The following is an 18,349-nucleotide window of genomic DNA, read 5'->3' as shown; positions in this document are numbered from 1 at the left end:
CCCAGCGCCTTTCATCAGCTGAACTTCACTTTAACTCGCAAAATAGCGTATTTCCCATCACTTCCGCTGCGTACAGGTCTCTGCGCTGGTGTGGCCTTCCAGCGACTTCTCTGGTAGGTAAAGCAGATCCTGTAGCCGAGGACTGTTCATCTCCCTGAAGCCCACAGGAGTGTTGTTAGCAGAAGTGTTCTCCTGACTTGAAGCGTGGAGGTTAACAGGGACCCACGTTTGCGAACAGCAAGCAGAGTCCAGCTGGTGAAAAGCAGGGAAGAAAGCGTGTTTTGTAATTACCTGTTTGGCCAGAAATCGTGTGGGTGTCTGGGGAGAGCTTGGCGGAGAGGGCCCTCCCCGCGTACCTGCTGCCCTTCTTGGCGTCCATCCCCAACCTTGGCAGTGGCTGTTCATCTTCTCACCGCCTGTGCCGGGCACACAGAGGACGTGGAAAACAAAGCCTTGTAGGTCAATTCGCCCAGCACTGCCTCTCCTCATCCCTAGGGGTTCTTCTAATATACTCAGAAGTATATTTTTTAATGTGTTCTTTTGGACTCGGTCTTCCCAGCAGGCTGATGGCACGGCTCGTCCTCACGGTCTGAAGCAGGGACACTGGCGCACTGCCTGGATTTGCTGCCTGGCTCCGGCCCATGGCAGATGTATTTGTTGGGCTTAAACAACAGACATTTATTCTCTCCAAACTAAACAATTCCGGAGGGGCACCTAGGTGGTCCACTCGGCTCAGGAGCTGGCTCTTGATTTCGGCTCAGGATATGATCTCAGGGTCGTGAGATGGAGCCCCGCATCAGGCTCTGTGCTTTAGCAGGGAGCCTGCTGGAGATTCTCTCTCTCCCTCCCTTACCCTCTCTTTCTCTTTAAAATAAATACATAAATTTATATAGATAACTAAATAAATGTTTTAGGAAAAATCAAGCCTTCAGACTCTGCCCCACGTCCATAAAGTAAGCCACGTTCTGGAGCCCGCCATTCAGTCCTGTTGCATCAGAAGTGAGAACAGAGGCTGAGCAGAAGACAGGGAACGATGTCAAGAGAAGTCAACACAAGGCTCTGGGATTCCGTTCCTCAGAACCGGGTTCCGGAGCTTGGGGGACTATGGGATTCGTAACCCCCCAGTGGTTCAAAGTTTTTCCTGCCCAGAGCCTCCTTGTAACCCCTGACAAAGACACTCCAAGGAAAAGAAACCCAGTTCTGACACAACTCAACTAAAATGTTTCATGGAGAAGGCCAAACCAGCCGGCAAATCAGATGCCTTTTTCAACCATGACCTAGGTGGGCTGGGATCCATAAGAGCCTTGGGAAGAGGGAGCCAAGGCAGCTCCAGTCTTCGGGCGTCCGCTGAATGGTCTTGGAATAGGGACACATGCAGATCAGAAGCCAGGCTTCACACACCACCGGAAGCCGGCAGAAATCACTCTGCTTCAGCAGACGTCTCTCTACCTAGTTAATCCTGATTCAGCACGTGTGGTTTCTTGCCTACACCCACACCAGCCCCAGTTGTCTCTTATCTTGGGTTTTTCCGAGACTAGGGATTTTCCCATTTCTTTGGCTCAGATTTCATCACTGATTGTTGATGTTTCCTTCCTGACCAACGTCCTTCCCTCAACCCATGCTTGACTCTTCAATCTGTCTTCTCATGTCTGAATCGGCACTGGTATCTCTCCCTAGCTTCAATATTTCTTTCTTTTTTTTTTTTTAGATTTTATTTATTTGACACAGAGAGAGAGATCACAAGGAGGCAGAGAGGCAGGTGGGGGGTGGGGGCGGGGAGCAGACTCCCTGCTGAGCAGAGATCCTGATGCGGGGCTTGACCCCAGGATCCTGAGATCATGAAGTCTGAGCCAAAGGCAGAGACTTAACCCACTGAGCCACCCAGGTGCCCCTAGCTTCAATATTTCTGGTCAGTATATGGATTCTAGAAAGATTCTTTCCTGAGCAATGAGATGATTAAAATCAGATTAGCAACGAGGGCTCCATGGGAACTGAGGGGGTTTGAGGCAAACCAGACAGAAAGCTGAGACAGAACCTAGAGAAGAACATGGACACTGGGGAGGAAGGCAGGGCCATCAGGGATTGAGAAACAATAGGAATCCTAGATAAGGAGGCCAGCTGGACTTCCCAGAGGTTCAGGAAAAGCAGGTCAGGAATCGAGGAGAAGTCTGGCCATAGCCTGAATGCAATATTGCAATATTGCATGCATTGTTGTCGAAGACAAATGACCCTTGGAAGTCAAAAACCAGAAAGCCTTGACCCTAAGGCAGACATCAAGCCCCTCAGAGGAACTTTTCTAGAGCTCTTTCTTGGGGAATGGTCAAGATGATGGAGATGGGAGGTGGGTAAGTGCACCTGCCTGGCAGGGAGGGCACAGGTAGCGATGCTGGGAGGCGATGGACACAGCCTTCTCCGTGGTCCACTCCACCCCCAGCACTCAGCCAGCCCATATGGGCGGAATTGGAAGCAGACTCGTGTGCATAAGCCTCCCGGTCACCCGCAGGGTCCCAGCCACTTTCAAATCATCTCTCATTGGGCCCCAACAGCTCCACTGATTGGATTTTGAGAAAGGGGCATTTCCAGGAGACATCAGCGATGTTCCATCCCATGGACCTGTTCTGCTGAAGGCGCACTGCATTTCAGAGGACATCCAAACGACAGGGCGGGTTAGAAATCCCATGTGAGACATACCAGAGAAGCTGTGCTCCCCTCTGCAGGGCTCTGCTGTGCCTTGCTGCACACCTGAGTAGGTCCGTGGTGGAGATGCTGAGACCCGGCCCTTACCAGCAGGGAGAGGAGAAAAGGACCTTCCTGCTGCTGGCTTGGAGACAACGGAGCCGGAGTGAAGGGGGAAGCAAATTCTCACCACAGCAGCGGTTTCTCCCACCTTATCAAAAGGTACTGAACTAATGGTGGGCTTGGAGGATGAACGCACACTCGGGTCCCTGCCGGGGCTGGCTGTGGCGTCTCTCGATGTGAGGAGAATGGTGTGCTTGGGGGATAATTTTACATGTCACTGTCTTGAATGGCAACTGTCTTTTGGATAGCAGTCCCTTCATTTTTGTTAAAGATAGCTTTTATGACATCCTCTTCCACAGTGGATAATCCTCTCCCAGAAATCCTCTGGAGGTGCCTTTTGGGGGCACCTGGGTGGCTCAGTCGGTTAAACGTCTGCCTTTGGCTCAGGTCATGATCGCAGGGTCCTGCTCTGTGGGGAGCCTGCTTCTCCCTCTCTCTCTGCTTCTGCCTGCCCTGCTTGTACTCTCCCTCTCTCAAATGAATAGATATATAAATAAAATCTTGGGGCACCTGGGTGGCTCGGTCGGTGAAGCCTCTGCCTTTGGCTCAGGTCATGATCTTAGGGTCCTGGGATTGAACCCCACATCCGGATCCTTGCTCAGCAGGGAGTCTGCTTCTCCCTCTTCTGCTCCTCCCTCTGCTTGTGTGCTCTGTCAAACAAATAATAAATAAAATCTTTAAAAAGGGAAAAAGAAGAATCCCTTCCTTTAAAAAAACTTTAAGGGCGCCTGGGTGGCTCAGTGGTTTAAGCCTCTGCCTTTGGCTCAGGTCATGATCTCAGGGTCCTGGGATCGAGCCCCACATCAGGCTCTCTCCTCAGTGGGGAGCCTGTTTCTCCCTCTCTCTCTGCCTGCCTCTCTGCCTACTTGTGACCTCTCTCTCTGTCAAATAAATAAATAAAATATTTAAAAAACTTTAAAATTAAATAAATAAATCTTTTTAAAAAATCTTTAAAAAAAGAAAGAAAGGTATCCTCTTGCTCCCCTAGAATTCATATGTTGAAGTCCTGACCCCCTGGGGACCTCGGCATGCAGCCTTATTTGGAAATGGGATCACGAGGAGAGGATATCACACTGGAGTTGGATGGGTCCCTAATCCAATAGGACTGGTGTCCTTATACATTTGGGGAAATTTGACACAGACATGCACGCAGGAAGAATGCCTTGTGAAGATGAAGGCAGAAATTGGGGTGATCCAGCAGAAGACAAAGAGCCCCAAAGACAGCCAGTGCACTTCCAGGAGCAAGGAGATTGGCACGGAACTGATCCTCCCTCATGACCCTCAGGACTTGTGGACACCTTGATCTTGGACTTCTGGCCTCCAGGACTGAGACAATAACTTCCAGTGCTGAAGTCCCCCGGGTGTGGCATTTGTTACAGCAGCCCTATGAAGCTCATACGGAAGCCACTGACGCGCGTATAAAAGATAAAGACCAACTTGAAAGGAGCTGCCCAGTGCCATTTAATGAACTGGAGAGATTCTGGGTGTTGAGATGGGGTAAGAGTATATAACTGAAGGAGAAGAGATAGTTCACCTTCTAGGAGTGTATTCTGTCACTGGAGGAGTAAGACATGCGTCCAGGAGTCAAGGCTTGGGACTCGGACCTCAGATTTCAGCGTTCATGTCCTTTAAAAAAAAAAAAAAATTAACATCATGATGTCAAGTCTCAAGTTTTGGTTCCTAGTTCTTTCCCCCCATGCGGATTAAGTCCCCTGGCCCAAAAACCAATGGTCAGGTGTCCCAGCAGCAGCCTTCTGAGGTCACAAAGAGTCCCCGGGCCTGTGTGGAAGGCTCCCCTCTCTCCCACTCTCCTTGGAGACATTTGCAGGGAAGGGAGAGTTCAAATGGATTTATCTTGTTCATTGGCCGGACATGCCCCAGGGGCCCGGTCCCCCACTGGTCACTGGCACTGAGCCCTCTCTTTGGAACACCAAGGAGCGCATTAGGCCATGGAAGGGTTGAGAGAGCCCTGTGAGCTTGCTGCTGGAGGGGGTCAGGGAGGGCGATATCCCTCTAGCCAAGGGGCAAGTATCAGGTGGACCGGGGTTACTCAAAGGGCTGCAGCCTCTGTTCCGTCATTGCATCTCCTTTGTCAGGACCTGGAGTCCCTGCCCAACAACTGCATTCTGTTCTTCGAGTGCTGATTAGGGGCAAAGGCCCAGGAATCAGCTGACCTTGGTTCAACCACTTACCTGTCAGTTACCAGCTGTATGGCCTTGGGCAAGTCACTTAACCTGAGTATCACTTTGCTCAACTACATTATGGAATTAATAGTAGTGCCTTTAGGTTCAGTCAAGTAAAATAATCCATCTAGGGGCACCTGGGAGGCTCAGTCAGTTAAGCATCTGGCTCTCGATTTCAGCTCAAGTCATGATCACAGGGTCCTGGAATCAAGCCTTATTCAGCAGGGAGTCTGCTTGTCTCCCTCTCCATGTAACCCTCCCCCTGTGCGCACACGCTCTCTCTCTCTCTCTCTCAAATAAATAAATATTTTTAAAAATCCATCTAAAGGGATTAACACATCTTCAGGTGTACAGTATGTCCTCAGTCCATGTCAACTCCTTAAACAGGCTCACTTCTGCACCTGATTAAATTGCCACCTTCCCCCCGCCCCTCTGGAAAGCATCCCCCAGTCAGCTTAACTAAACCCACTCTCCCTGTTCACAGTAGCAAGTTAAAGTTCTCTTTCTGTAGCGGCGAACCAGAACAGGCCACATCGGAAATTGATCATTAGCTACTGATCACACTCAAGGAGGGGGATAGAAAGAAATTGTTTCCTTCTGCCCACATCTGAGGTCCAGGCACAGGTCCCTGCTGGTCTACACGTTAAAGAGTTAGGTGTCTTGTCCTTCTGTGATGCATAGAGCATACGTACGTTTTAAGAGGACATGGCATAGAAGTAATGTAAGCTCGACAGCCAGGGAAACGCTGGGAAACTGCATTCTTTCAGAGCTGGTTTGTGTCTGAACTTGGGAGGAGTCCAGTAACAGAAGAGATGAGGTCAGTGTTGCTGCCTTCATAAGCACCTAGCTCATCTCTGCCCACAGGGCCAGCCATCAGGCAGCCTCTGCCTGGATTTTATAAGGCAAACAATATGTCTGTCTCCAATTGTTGAGTCAGGAATACAAAAACACGTATATGGAGGCACCTGGGTTAAGCACCTGCCTTCAACTCAGGTCATGATCCCAGGGTCCTGGGTTCAAGTCCAAGTTGGGCTCCCTGTTCTGCAGGGGGTCTGCTTCTCTTTCTCTCCCTGAACTCATTCTCTCAGTCTCTTTCTCTCTCTCTCAAATAAATAAATAAAGTCTTTTTTTTAAAGTAATATGTGCATTGGCACATAAATAGATGTGAATTTCCAGTAAACTATATTAAAAGGCTTTTTTTAGATAGCAACCTTTTCTTATATGCATGCCATTACTGAGGGATTTTTTTTTTCTTTTTTATGTGAACCCACTTTTTTTGTTTGTTTGTTTTAAATACCAAAGGAAAAACTTTTCTTATCACGGGCTTTCAGAGTTATCATTTGTAATGTAAAAATCAACAATGACAACGCAGATATATTAAGACACAAAGTGATGAAGTTATTCTGGAAGCCAGTTTAAACATTTAAATTTGTGCAGAGGGAAAAGTGAACACTTTTTTTTTTTTTTTTTTTTAGGAAAAAAAAAAAAAAATCCTGGAGGTTTATACTCCAAAATGTTAAGAGTCATCTTTCCCCGGCTTGGGAGAGTAGAATTGCGAGTGATTTTCCTTCTTTGTTTTGTTTCTTTTCCTTTCCCGTCGTTAGTCTGAGTTTTCTGAATTGAGAATGTATGTTCCTTCTTTTAAAGGACTTCATGAGAACAGTTCCAGATGCCCAGCAACGCTGAGTGAAGAGACAGAGACTGCTCATACACCCCCTTCCCTACACGTGTATACCCCCCCCCCCTTATGAACGTCCCCCACCACAGCAGGACATTGGTTAGTTGATCAACCCACAGCAACACATCCAGACCCACCTGCAAGGGAGGCTGGGAAATGGCATCCCCATGGGCAGACACATGCCTGGCTATTAAGTGTCCGCTGTTAGGGACAAAGGAGAGAGTGGATGTGGGTGCACAAACAGCAGTCTCTCTCACAACGAGGGGACGAAAGCATGAAGCTAGAGGGAATCACAGTGGGAGAGATGGGAATGGAGAAGAAAGACTGCTAAGTGGGAGAAGCAGCCCCATTGGCTGAGGGAAAGCCATGGAGACAGATTCTGCTGCGTCCCTGCAGCATCACAGGCTCTGGTTTTTCCTCTGTGGGTGGGGTCCGTGGCTCAGTGGGGGTGGGACGTCTGTCTTATTGTTCCGCGCCTCACCAGCCTGCAGTTCCATTCATCCTGCGACTGCTGTCTGTGACCTGGAGCTTCAGACTTCTAAAATCATTTTCTTCTCGTTCCCTCTTATTTGACCACTTTGGTGAAGTTGTACGATGAGACAACTTGAACCGGAACAGAAACTGGACAGGGAGGTTGGTTGCGGTGTCTCCCACCAGCTTGAAAAAAATAGAACACACTTCCCGCCCTTTTTATGGGGTTTTACTTTTTCAAATTTTCTTACACATGCTGTCTCATTTCCTTTCTTTTTCTTTTTTTAGATTTTATTTATTTGTCAGAGAGAGAGAGCACAAGCAGGGGGAATGGCAGGCAGAGGGAGAAGCAGATTCCCCACAAGCAGGGAACCGGATGAGGGACTCAATCCCAGGACCCTGAGATCATGACCTGAGCCGAAGGCAACCGCTTGACTAACTGAGGCACCCAGGCATCCCTCATTTCCTTCTTATAACAAAATTGCAAGGCAGGAAGAGCCAGTGTTAATAATGAGACTCCCTGAGGGCACTGCCTATGGGGTCAGTTGCCTGACTGGAACACTGCCTCTGTCAATTTCAGAGCTGTGTGATCTTGGGGAACTCACTCAACTTCTCTGAACCTCATTTCCCTCAACTACAAAACAAGGATATTGATAGTGTCTACTTCGAGGGCCTGTTTACTACCTAGTTCAAAGGGTTGTTATGAGGATTAAGGAGACATTCCTGTCTGGCATGTGGTAAGCACCTTACAGATGAGGAAACTAAGGCTTGCTTAGAGATTGAAAACCAGGACTTCTAACTCTATATACCTCAAGGCAAAGATTTCATGAGGCTCAAAAAAGACAGGCAAGCAGCTTGCTGGATTGAATGAATATTAATTTAACATTGTGGAACAGCACAAAATATGTGGATTAGAGCAGAAATTTCAAGGAGCGGAGATAGCCGTGACACAGAATAGAGCAAGGCGGGCAACAGGAGAAGAGAGAATGAAGAGTTGGGCAGAAGGGCCATATGGCTGTCAGAGGTCCTGAGGCCCTGAAGTTCTCATTGTCCGGAAAGGGAAACTGAGGCACGAGGCCATCACATGCACCTCCCACAGCTGGGGCTTCAGAAATCTGGAAGGAATCGCTTCACACGGGAGAACTTTCTCATTCTGAGGAGAGCTGCTGAGCAACCCACCGCATCAGCTTCAGGCTCCCGGGCTCATGGTGGTACTTTCTGGAATGACTTCAGATTCTTCCGGCCCACACGGTGGTCGGACGTGCGCAGCTAGCTGAGGGAGGACAGCATACAACGCACATCACGATATGTTCCTCTCTCTTTTGTTTTATTCTGATGCCTCTAGGAACAGGACACAGATAACCTTTCAATAATCCGAAATCCCAATAAAAAGAAACTCTCTCTGAAAAGTACACAGTGTTTGGGAAGGCTTTAGTATTTAGTGGACTTGAAAGATTTTCATCAGCCGTCCAATTTCTCTGTGTGCTTTGGAGGCAGTGAGGGGAGTGATATTAGCTGAATAAAAGGTCACCGCCACAAAAGTTGTTTTTAGCCAAATAAATCTGACATAGGAGAGTGGAAAGCTCTAGACAGGTAAGAAGTTGCTGACCATACCACGGAGCAGGTGTGTCTCTCACACACCCCGGCGGGGCAGGAGAAGCCCTTCCATTCTACGCCTGCTTGAGAATGTCTCTCTCCTGTTTTTATTCTTTTTCCTATATTCTCTCCCATGTTTCCTCTAGAATTTACTTCAAGCTTCCCCTGGCTTGGCAACCAGGAACATTGCCACTGAAATGCTGTTTTGCTGCTTCTCAAGCTTGCGCGTTTATCAGAATTATCTGGAGGCCCCGCTGCAGCACTGACTGCCGGGCCCGAGCCGCCAAGGCTCCAACACTGCTGGTCTGGGGTGGAAACAGAGCCTGCGCGTTTCTAACAAGCTCCCAGGTGCTGCGGGTCTGTGGGCTGACGCTGGAGATAAAGACTTACAGAAACTTCCCTGGGCTCTGCCTCAGCCAGGGCCACCAAGTCACTCTGCACTCAGACCTTCCCTCACTCCCAAGGGGATCGGGTTCCAGGTCTGTCTTCAGGTTCGTGATATCTCTGGGCCCGCCCCACAGTCACATCAGATCACAGGTCCTGAAACCCCCACACCGGACTGGGGCTGAGCAGTCGGCCCAGCTGGCCTCTGATCCAGGAATGCCTGTGCTTGCCAAGGAGTTCTGTCCCCAAGGAGCCAGCACCATCCCTCAGCTTGGGTGGGGGGAGGTGGAGAGGGCACATTTGGGCATTTTTCTGAAGCACTGGGTGTTAAAGATCCAGAACTCTGAGGTCAGACAGTCCTCGTCTTAACAATTGGAAAAATAAATGAAATGTTAGGTTCATTTCAACTTCCTCAGAAACAAGGCAATGGAAATCGCTAAGATTATAAGTTATTTTCAGTTGAAAATTACAAGTAGATTAGATTAGAAATAACAGATACATTTCCAAAAGGATTCGGTGGCAACCTTATTCCGGTCCTCAGGATAATGGTCTAATTTTCCTAGTAGGAAGCCATTTAAGAGGAAACCATGAATACTCAGATTCTTCTAATCGGCGGTTGAGCAAGGCTACAGTTTTCCTAGAAAGTTTCTGGCGAGTTTCCAAAGGACCCTGCACTGCCCTTTCAGGTGCTGCCCTCTTGTGGCCGCCTGAACGCATAGCAAATGAAAACTTTTACATCTGCCCATCTCTTCCTTCTACTGAAAGGGAGCAGAGACCAGAACTCACTTTCTCACCAAAGGGCGAAGGGTGGTTGGAAGTTGGCTACAACACAGATGCTTCCACAGGCCTGAGGCTGTTGCTATGGCTGTCACTGCATCATGTTATGCTCACAAAGGAGCCAAGAGAAACCGAGGCAGGCCATCCTGATTTCCCTAGACTTCGTTAATAGGAAATCTGGAAAGTAATGGGGAAAAAAAAAAAAAACCAAAACCCATGAACATGTGTATGTTGTCTGCGTATGGGCACACGTAAGGAAAGAGAGGGAGAGAGCCAGAGGGGTTTATTTTGCTCTTCTGTCCTGCTCATACGGCCGAGCAGGAAGAACAGCTTTTGGGACCAACAGGTGTGTGAACCCGGAGGGGTAACAACCTCTCTGAGCTTCAGCTTCGGGCTGTAAGATGCCTTCATGGAAGAGAGAACCACTACAGTCCCTTCCAGTTCTGAATTCTGAAACTACTTAAAACAAAATGGAGGGCGCCTGGGTGGCTCAGTGGGTTGAGCCTCTGCCTTCGGCTCAGGTCATGGTCTCGGGGCCCTGGGATCGAGCCCCGCATGGGGCTCTCTGCTCAGCAGGGAGCCTGCTTCCCCTCTGCCTGCCTCTCTGCCTATTGTGATCTCTGTCAAATAAATAAATAAAAATCGTTTTTAAAAAAATGGAAGACAAACCTCTTCTCTTCACTCATCTCAGATGCCCAGCTGATACACTTTGCCTCCCCTTTGCCTGCCTTCCTTCGAGCATTCTCTAGCCGAGAGCTCCAGATGCTGTCATTCTGGCTCGGTTCTGTGCTGTCCTCTTTTAGAGATTTCCAATATTATGTAGGAAAGTGCCGTTTTTATTTCTGATTCTCACCCAAGGGTACTCCACTTGTCTTGTCTCTCCTTTTCTCTACTTCTTTTCACACTCCTCTAAACCTTGGGTGGGTATCTTACCACGTTCTTCATTGTTGTAAATGAGCAATTCCTGCTCGGAAGCTGTTGGGGTCGGGCTTCACCATGGAGCTCCTCTTTTAGGCAGGCTACACACCAGGCATTCATTTACATGCTGACTTCGAGCAGTAATTCTCACAGTATAATTTGGGTTCCACCTCCCCCCCCCCACAACACCCTGAGACCCTGAGAGCCTTCCAGGGGACCCACAATGTCGAAACTATTTTTTAATAGCAAGACACTATTTCTTTTTTTTACTCTCTCAGTCCCTCGTGAGTAAACACTGGAGAATTCCAGAATCTCCACGATGTACCACCTTGCAGCAGACGGAAAGTACTAGCAGATAGAAAAGAAACAGATGTATTAAGCTGGACATTAAAGAGATTTCAAAACTGAAACACAATGACATTCCTCTTACTCTTACTTTTGGTTTTGAAATTAAAGATATTCTCCATAAAAATACGTTGTGCCGGTATGTAATACGTTATGTTTGAATACGTGAGTAAAGAAGTGTTTAAAATTTTCTTCCATTTTAATTTCCATTTAGTTTCTAACAGTGACTATTAACGGCTAGAACCCACACAATAAACAAAGGCTCTGTGGGGCCCCAAGTAATTTTGAAGGTGGAGAGGGCTCCTGAGACCAAAAGCAGGGCTAGGAATAGTGTCTACTTCAAAGAGACGAGAAGTTGAAGGGACCGTGGATTCCTGCAGGTGCACCCGAAGCCCCAGCGCATGACAGGAAACGTGAGGAGAGGGTTAGCGTGGTTCCCAGTCCACTTACCTACTTCCAAAGGGTGGTGGAGGAGGTTAGGTTCAACACTGCTAGCCGAAAGGATGTTCTTGGGTCCCAATGTTCTTGGGTCCCAACTGAACATTCCCTGAGCCCAGGAAAAATGAGGCTGCTTTACCTCACATCTGTGCGGAGCCCGGAGAAAGCTGGGGTGCGCCTGGAGGGTGCTCCAGGTGGGATGCTGATGCACTGTGACCCAGGCGGGGCTCCAGGCTCACCGGCTGGAGGCCCCTGACCGGCGACTCCTCCCAGCAGCTGTGGGTGAGAGGCAGGGGACTGGCCGGAATGATCCCTCTCCATCTCCAGCAATTGTTCTGTGGCGTCTAGAAAGCCAAACGTTACCTTCCTTTGCTTCATTTGCAGCTAGCGTCCTTGGAGGGGCTGAATTACGTTCCCAAGAATTCACAGGTTGAAGCCCTAACCCCCTCGTGGGACTGCATTCACAGACAGGGCTTTAAAGATGTAATTAAGGTTGCATGGGGGCATCAGCGCGAGGCCCTCATCCAACAGAATTCGTGTCCTTACAAGAAAAGGGAGAGAGGGAGCACCTGGGTGGCTCAGTGGGTTAAAGCCTCTGCCTGTCGCTCAGGTCATGATCCCGGGGTCCTGGGATCAAGCCCCGCATCGAGCTCTCTGCTTGGCAGGGAGCCTACTTCCTCCTCCTCTCTCTCTCTCTGCCTGCCTGCCTCTCTCCCTACTTGTGATCTCTATCTGTCAAATAAATAAATAAAATCTTTTAAAAAAGAAAAGGGAGAGAGGCCAGAGGTGTGCACGCAGAGGCCAGGTGAGAGCCTGGCAAGATGGCCACCCACAAGCCGCAGCTGAGGGGGAGGCCTCAGGAGAAACCAGTCTGGCCACCCTTCCATCTTGAATTTCCAGCTTCCAGAACTGGGAGGAAAGAAACGTCCGTTACTGGATTGAATATTTGAGAATTGCTAAATTGAAGAGACCTTTAAAAAGTTCTCACCACGAGAGAGGCGCCTGGGTGGCGCAGTTGGTTAAGTGTCTGACTCTTGGTAGGCTCAGGTCATGACCTCAGGGTTGTGAGACAGAGCCCTGCATCACGCTGTCTCGATGTCAGCGGGGTGTGCTCGAGAGTCTCTACCCCTCACCTCACACGTAAAGGGATAAATTAATAAATAAATCTATCTTTTTTAAAAAATTTCTCACCGCAAAGAAAAAAATGTAGCTATGTGAGGAGATGGTTGTTAACTAGACTTCTTGTGGTGATCATTTCACAATCTATACAGACGTCAAATCTCTATATGGTGCACCTGAAACTGATACATTACTATAGGTCAGTTATCCCTCGATTGAAGAAAATCAGTAAATAAAAAATAAATGTCTGTTGTTTAAGCCCCACAGGCTTTGGTGTTTTGTTACAGCAGCCCTAGTATGTTAACACAGGTAGTGACTATAACTTAGATTCTGTCAAACAGGTATTTTGGGTGAGATCTGGAAGGCAGAAGTGAGGTAAACACGAAACCTCTGCTGCTTCTGTAGTATCTTCTGGAAAACCTCTTGGACACGTCCGGTTCTCTTGGGAAGCTTTCTGGTCATGGCTGTTTCTGACTGTGTTGGCTTCCTGATCACGGCCAGTTCCTAGCTCTACTGGCTTCCAAAACATGGCAGCAGAAGCGTGGCTTGGGGGTTAGCAGCTGCAAAGCTGAGTACCCATGCTGACAGGCGACTTTCTGGTCACAGAAGAGGAAGCAGCTCTCGTGGTTCTGAGGTGTGCCTTTGAGAGCTGTTCCTGGAAGTTCGGAGCAAGAGAGGGTCCCCCAGGGATCTAGCTTGCCACTTGGCCCCTGGGACCCAAGTGATCTGCTGGTATTCCGAGCCCCTGGAACAGCCCAAGATGCCCTGTGGAGCTCGTGACAAGCCCTAATAAGCCCCAGAGGTCAGGATTCAAAGCCAAGCTCTCTCTGGCTATTAATAGTCTTCTCTTGCGAAAGAGCTCCTAACTTGCTGCTGCACCTGTCGAAGACAGACTACCTGGCCCTGAGACGTCGGTAGCCGTGTGCCTTAACCTCGCCATCATACATCAGCTGACTGAGAAGAAGTTGAGTCTCGTTTTCAGAAGTTTCCACACAACAGTCTCCAACAAGACAGAAGACGGAGTAGCCCTATAGGACAGAGGAGTCTTTGCAACGAGCAGAGCTTTGGGTTCCTGAAAGGAGATAGGGTCAGAGGCCCGGCTCTTCACTAATTCCTGCGCAGCAGCTGAACATCTGGCTGCCCGGCTAGAAGGAGCGAGGCCAGGGGAACAGTTGACAACTCCTGGGAGAGAGTTGTACATAAGATCCTCGCAGAATGAGTCCCAAGTGTGACAGTAATTGTGTCCCATGTGACTGTCCGCACAGAGCGGCACCGCATAGGAAGCTCTTCGTCGTCAGGTGAGCAAGATGGCGCCTCCGCGGATGTCAGCCAGACTCTCCCCAGGCAGCCAGCATGCCTCCTGGTCGATGGCCTTGTGGATGAGGGGGCACTGTGGGGCCAGAGGAAGAGGGGCCAGCAAGGCAAGCTCGAGCTTCTGGTCCTGCAGTTGCTCAGGTGGCAGACACCATGGGTGGAGGTGTCTGACCCCTTACTCTCCTCCTGCAAGGTGTGGAGCCTCCAGCCGCAGGACGCCATATGCCAGGTTTGTGCAGCCTCGGGTTCCCCTGAGAAACAGTCACATCCAAGAGCAGAGTGGGTTGTGCCCTAAGAGCATCCCGTTTGTCATCCCAGAAACTACCATGCTGAGGCAGAAGGCCGGCAGCTGGACACCAGAAGGCGGGAGACCACGGCTCAGCAGCCCCTCCTCGCCCGAAGGAGGCTGAGAGGACGCGACTCCCGGACTCCCAGCTGGGAGGGCACAGTCTAGGGGAGGAGCAGCTCTCTGCAGCGAACCCATTTCCAGAGCGGAGAGAGCGCCCTCGTGTTCTCTCTAGTGTCCGGCAGTTGCGTGGCTTCCCCGCAGCCTCGCAGGCAGAGGCGGCTGCCGCCATTCCCATCCGGCCCCTCTGTCACCTCCTTTCCCGCTGCTCCCCGGTGAAACGCCGCTGGTACTTGCTTAGACCCAGATACGCTCAGTCTCGTTGTCCTCGTCAGGGCGATCACTACACCCGCTTCCTTGCCTTGTAGCAAGCAGCAGCTCCAAATCAGATCTCGGGACCTGGGCTAGTTACTTCACCAACCAAGCCTCCAGACATGAGGCCTACGACGGAGCACAATATTTGGGATGTTTTGAATGTAATGAGTGGCTGATCTATTTCTCCAACATTCCCAAGAGAAGGCACTGAAGGATAGAAGATGAAGACACGTGACAGGCTTGAAGCACATTTGTCTCAGGTCCCTCTCTGTAAATTAAGACATTTCCCAAGAAGGGGCATCTCCGGGGCTCCTGGGTGGCTCAGTGGGTTAAGCCTCTGCCTTCAGCTCGGGTCATGATCTCGGGGTCCTGCGATCGAGCCCCACATGGGGCTCTCTGCTCAGCTGGGAGCCTGCTTCTCCCTCTTGCTCTCTGCCTGCCTCTCTGCCTATTTATGATCTCTCTCTGTCAAATAAATAAATAAAATCTTTTTAAAAAGAAGAAGAAGAAGAAGAAGGGGCGTCTCCATGCTTCAGAAGGATTTGTGAGGCCACGAGCTTCATTTGATGCTGGAAGAATTACCTGCGCTCACTACGCAGGTCCATCCCATTCCCTGCATGGATGCAGAAGGCTGCCAGCTTCTGGAAGGGTCTCAGTGGTCTCTGTGAAGCTCCTGAGCATGTTTGCAGAACCCGGGGGAGCTAAGGGGCCTTCTGCAGAGAGGTAGGGAGACCAAGTGAGGCTGCAGAGAAGGAGCCCCGATTTGCCAGGTCTGGGTGTGAGACTCTTCCTTAAACTTCTTGGTCCTCATTTTCCTTCAAGTGTCGAGGAGAAGGTCCTCTCAGAATCCGCAAGGAGTGCAAACGTGCTGTCTTTCTATCCTCACAACTCCCATGACACTCCAGCTCCCCATTGGCTCTCTCCTCCCCTCACAGTCAAACTTCTGGAAGGAATTTTTCTTAAAGGCCCTGCCTGGTTAGCCCTCCTCATCCTGAAAGCCCCAGAACATGGTACCTAAGAGTGTGGGCTCTGGACTCACACTGTTCAGGTTTATATCTTGGCATCCCCACCTGGCCGTGGCCTTGGGCAAATGACTTACCCTGTGCCTCATTTTTTGTGTGTGTAAGTGAGGATGAGAACAGAACTTCCCTCAGGGTGCTGTGTTAGGATTAAATGCCTTGGTTTCTACTAAGCCTAGAACAGTATGTGCCATGGAATAGTCCTCGATAAATACAGCCATTGTCTTTCAAATCTCAGCTTAAGGCTAGTTTCTCAGAAATTCCTTCTGAGGCTCCCAGTCAGAGTCAGGTTCTCGTGGTTCTCACCTCAGTTGTAATGAGGTATTTGTGACGTTGCTTCTTCTTATTACCCTTACCTGGGACACTGAAGGATCAAAGGGAGCGGAAATTGCCTCTGTTTTTGTCCATATTGTATTCCCAGTGCGTAGCAGCGTGCCTGGCAGTGACAGGAGCAAGTAAGCATTCGTTGAACATGTAATTCCTAAAGGAATGGGCGCATGAATGGAGGCTGCCTCAGGAGCCAGTGCCCCCAAATGATTGTGCGTGTCTTGGAGAAGTTGCTGTTTGCATGTGAGTGTCATTAATTCAGACTCTGTGATATCGATATCAAGTCCTATCATTCAGTGGACCTGGGTCTGGTGGTTCAAAAACATGGTTGGCTACTTACTAGAATCCTTTAGGAATTTTTTTTTTAATTTTTAAATTTTTTTTATAAACGTATAATGTATTTTTAGCCCCAGAGGTACAGGTCTGTGAATCACCAGGTTTACACACTTCACAGAACTCACCATAGCACATACCCTCCCCCATGTCCATAACCCAACCACCCTCTCCCCACCCCCCTCCCCCCAGCAACCCTCAGTTTGTTTTGTGGAATTTTTGAGAAGAGTTTAGATGGCTGAGTCCCACGCCACCTGCAAATCCCCCGGCCTTTATCCTGGGGACCTGTGTTTGTTAAAAGCTCCTCAGGTGATTCTGCAGCCCGAACGGACCAGCATTGGAGAACCCCTCCTATTGCCAAATTCCATCATTTTACAGAGAAAGAAGCAGAAGCACCTTGACCACGTCAAGATGGATAACGTGATTTTTTTAATGAACAACGAAATAAACGGAATTTGGTTGAGAACAGAAAATGTGGTGCACCTTTTGAAACGGCGCATAATACAGATAATGCGTGTTGGGGTTCATCAGCATGGCGATAAGGCCCTGAGGAGGAAGCCTGGGCAGCGCCCCACCGACCCCTCCTACGCCCCGCATTGCGATCTGAGCATAGATATGAGGTTGTCTGGCAGCCTCCGCCAAGTTTCCACCAGTAGACTTGCCACACTCGGCTGCCGTGTATTTGCCAAGTTCAACACAGAATGACCCAGGGTTACTTGTCTAAGTACTGACAGCCCCAGACACAACGCCAAGTCCCTCCATGTGGCGCTCTGTACCTCACTGTTCCTGCCTTGTGAGAACACAGCCATCAAAGCGATCATTCCAAACTCAGAGTTTCTCAACCTGGGGACTGCTATTGACTTTTACTAGATAATTCTTCGATGGGGGAGGGTGTAGCTATCCCGCACACTATAGTATGTTTGGTTTGGGGGGGGTTTGTTCTTTGTTTCGCTTTGTTTTTAAGTAGGCTCCACACCCAGCATGGAGCCGAACATGGCGCTTGAAGTCGAACTCCCAACGCTGAGATAGAGACCTGAGTTGAGATCAAGAACCCAACACTTAAGCAAGGGAGCCACCCAGCTGCTTCTGCCTCGTAGTATGTTGCCCGGCGGCGTCCATGGCTTCTGGCCGCTGAAGAACAACAAAAATGCAGACATTGCCAAAGCTCCCCAGGAAAGATGAAATCATCCCCTCTGTCCCATGGAGCACTATTTTTTTCATTGAACCTTACAAATGTATTACATTGTTTATAACCTTACGAAACCATCTTACAATGAATCCAAGGACTTGTAGCATTCGATCAGGAATTTTTACTGGAGCCTTTTCCCCTATGGAGAAAATATTTTAAAAGCATTTCTATGGATTTCGTAAACAAAATCCCAAAATTCGCCAGCCAAAAGGAAAAGAGTGGTAAATTTGCCTACATTAAAATGTAAAGCATTTATCACTTACAATGTTGTCACAGATAGGGAGAAAGTATTTGCAACACAAGTAGGCAACAATACAGAAAGGACATCTTAGAAGCAATAATAACAAGGAAAATACTCATAGAAGAACGGGCAAAGGGTATGGTAGGCAGTCTCTGACACAGAAGGTCCAAGGGCCGTAGTGTCTGAAAGAGAAGGTTCAAGGGCCATTACACACATGGAGAACACTCAACCCCACTGGGAGACAGGAAAAGAAAAGAGAAGTAGTCAGACCCTGTCTTATACTCATCAGGGATTTAACAGCAAATTGACAAGTTGATAGAACCAAGTGTTGGGGAAGGTCTTGATTAATGGTGTCTGCTCCGCTCTTCCACTAGTGGAGGCGTAGACTGGCAAAATCACTTTGGAAAGCTGTGTAGCATTATCAGAATATACATACACCTGATAACCCTACAATTACTCTCCTGGCTCTATACCCTGGAAACTAACACATTTCCGCAAAGACACACACACAAGGAGTTTGTTACAACTACGTCTGCAAAAATGAAAAACCAAGTTCT

The sequence above is a fragment of the Meles meles genome, chromosome 12 (genome assembly GCF_922984935.1).
Source record: "Meles meles chromosome 12, mMelMel3.1 paternal haplotype, whole genome shotgun sequence".
Taxonomy (NCBI): Eukaryota; Metazoa; Chordata; class Mammalia; order Carnivora; family Mustelidae; genus Meles; species Meles meles.
Note: the sequence above shows the minus strand (reverse complement) of the source record.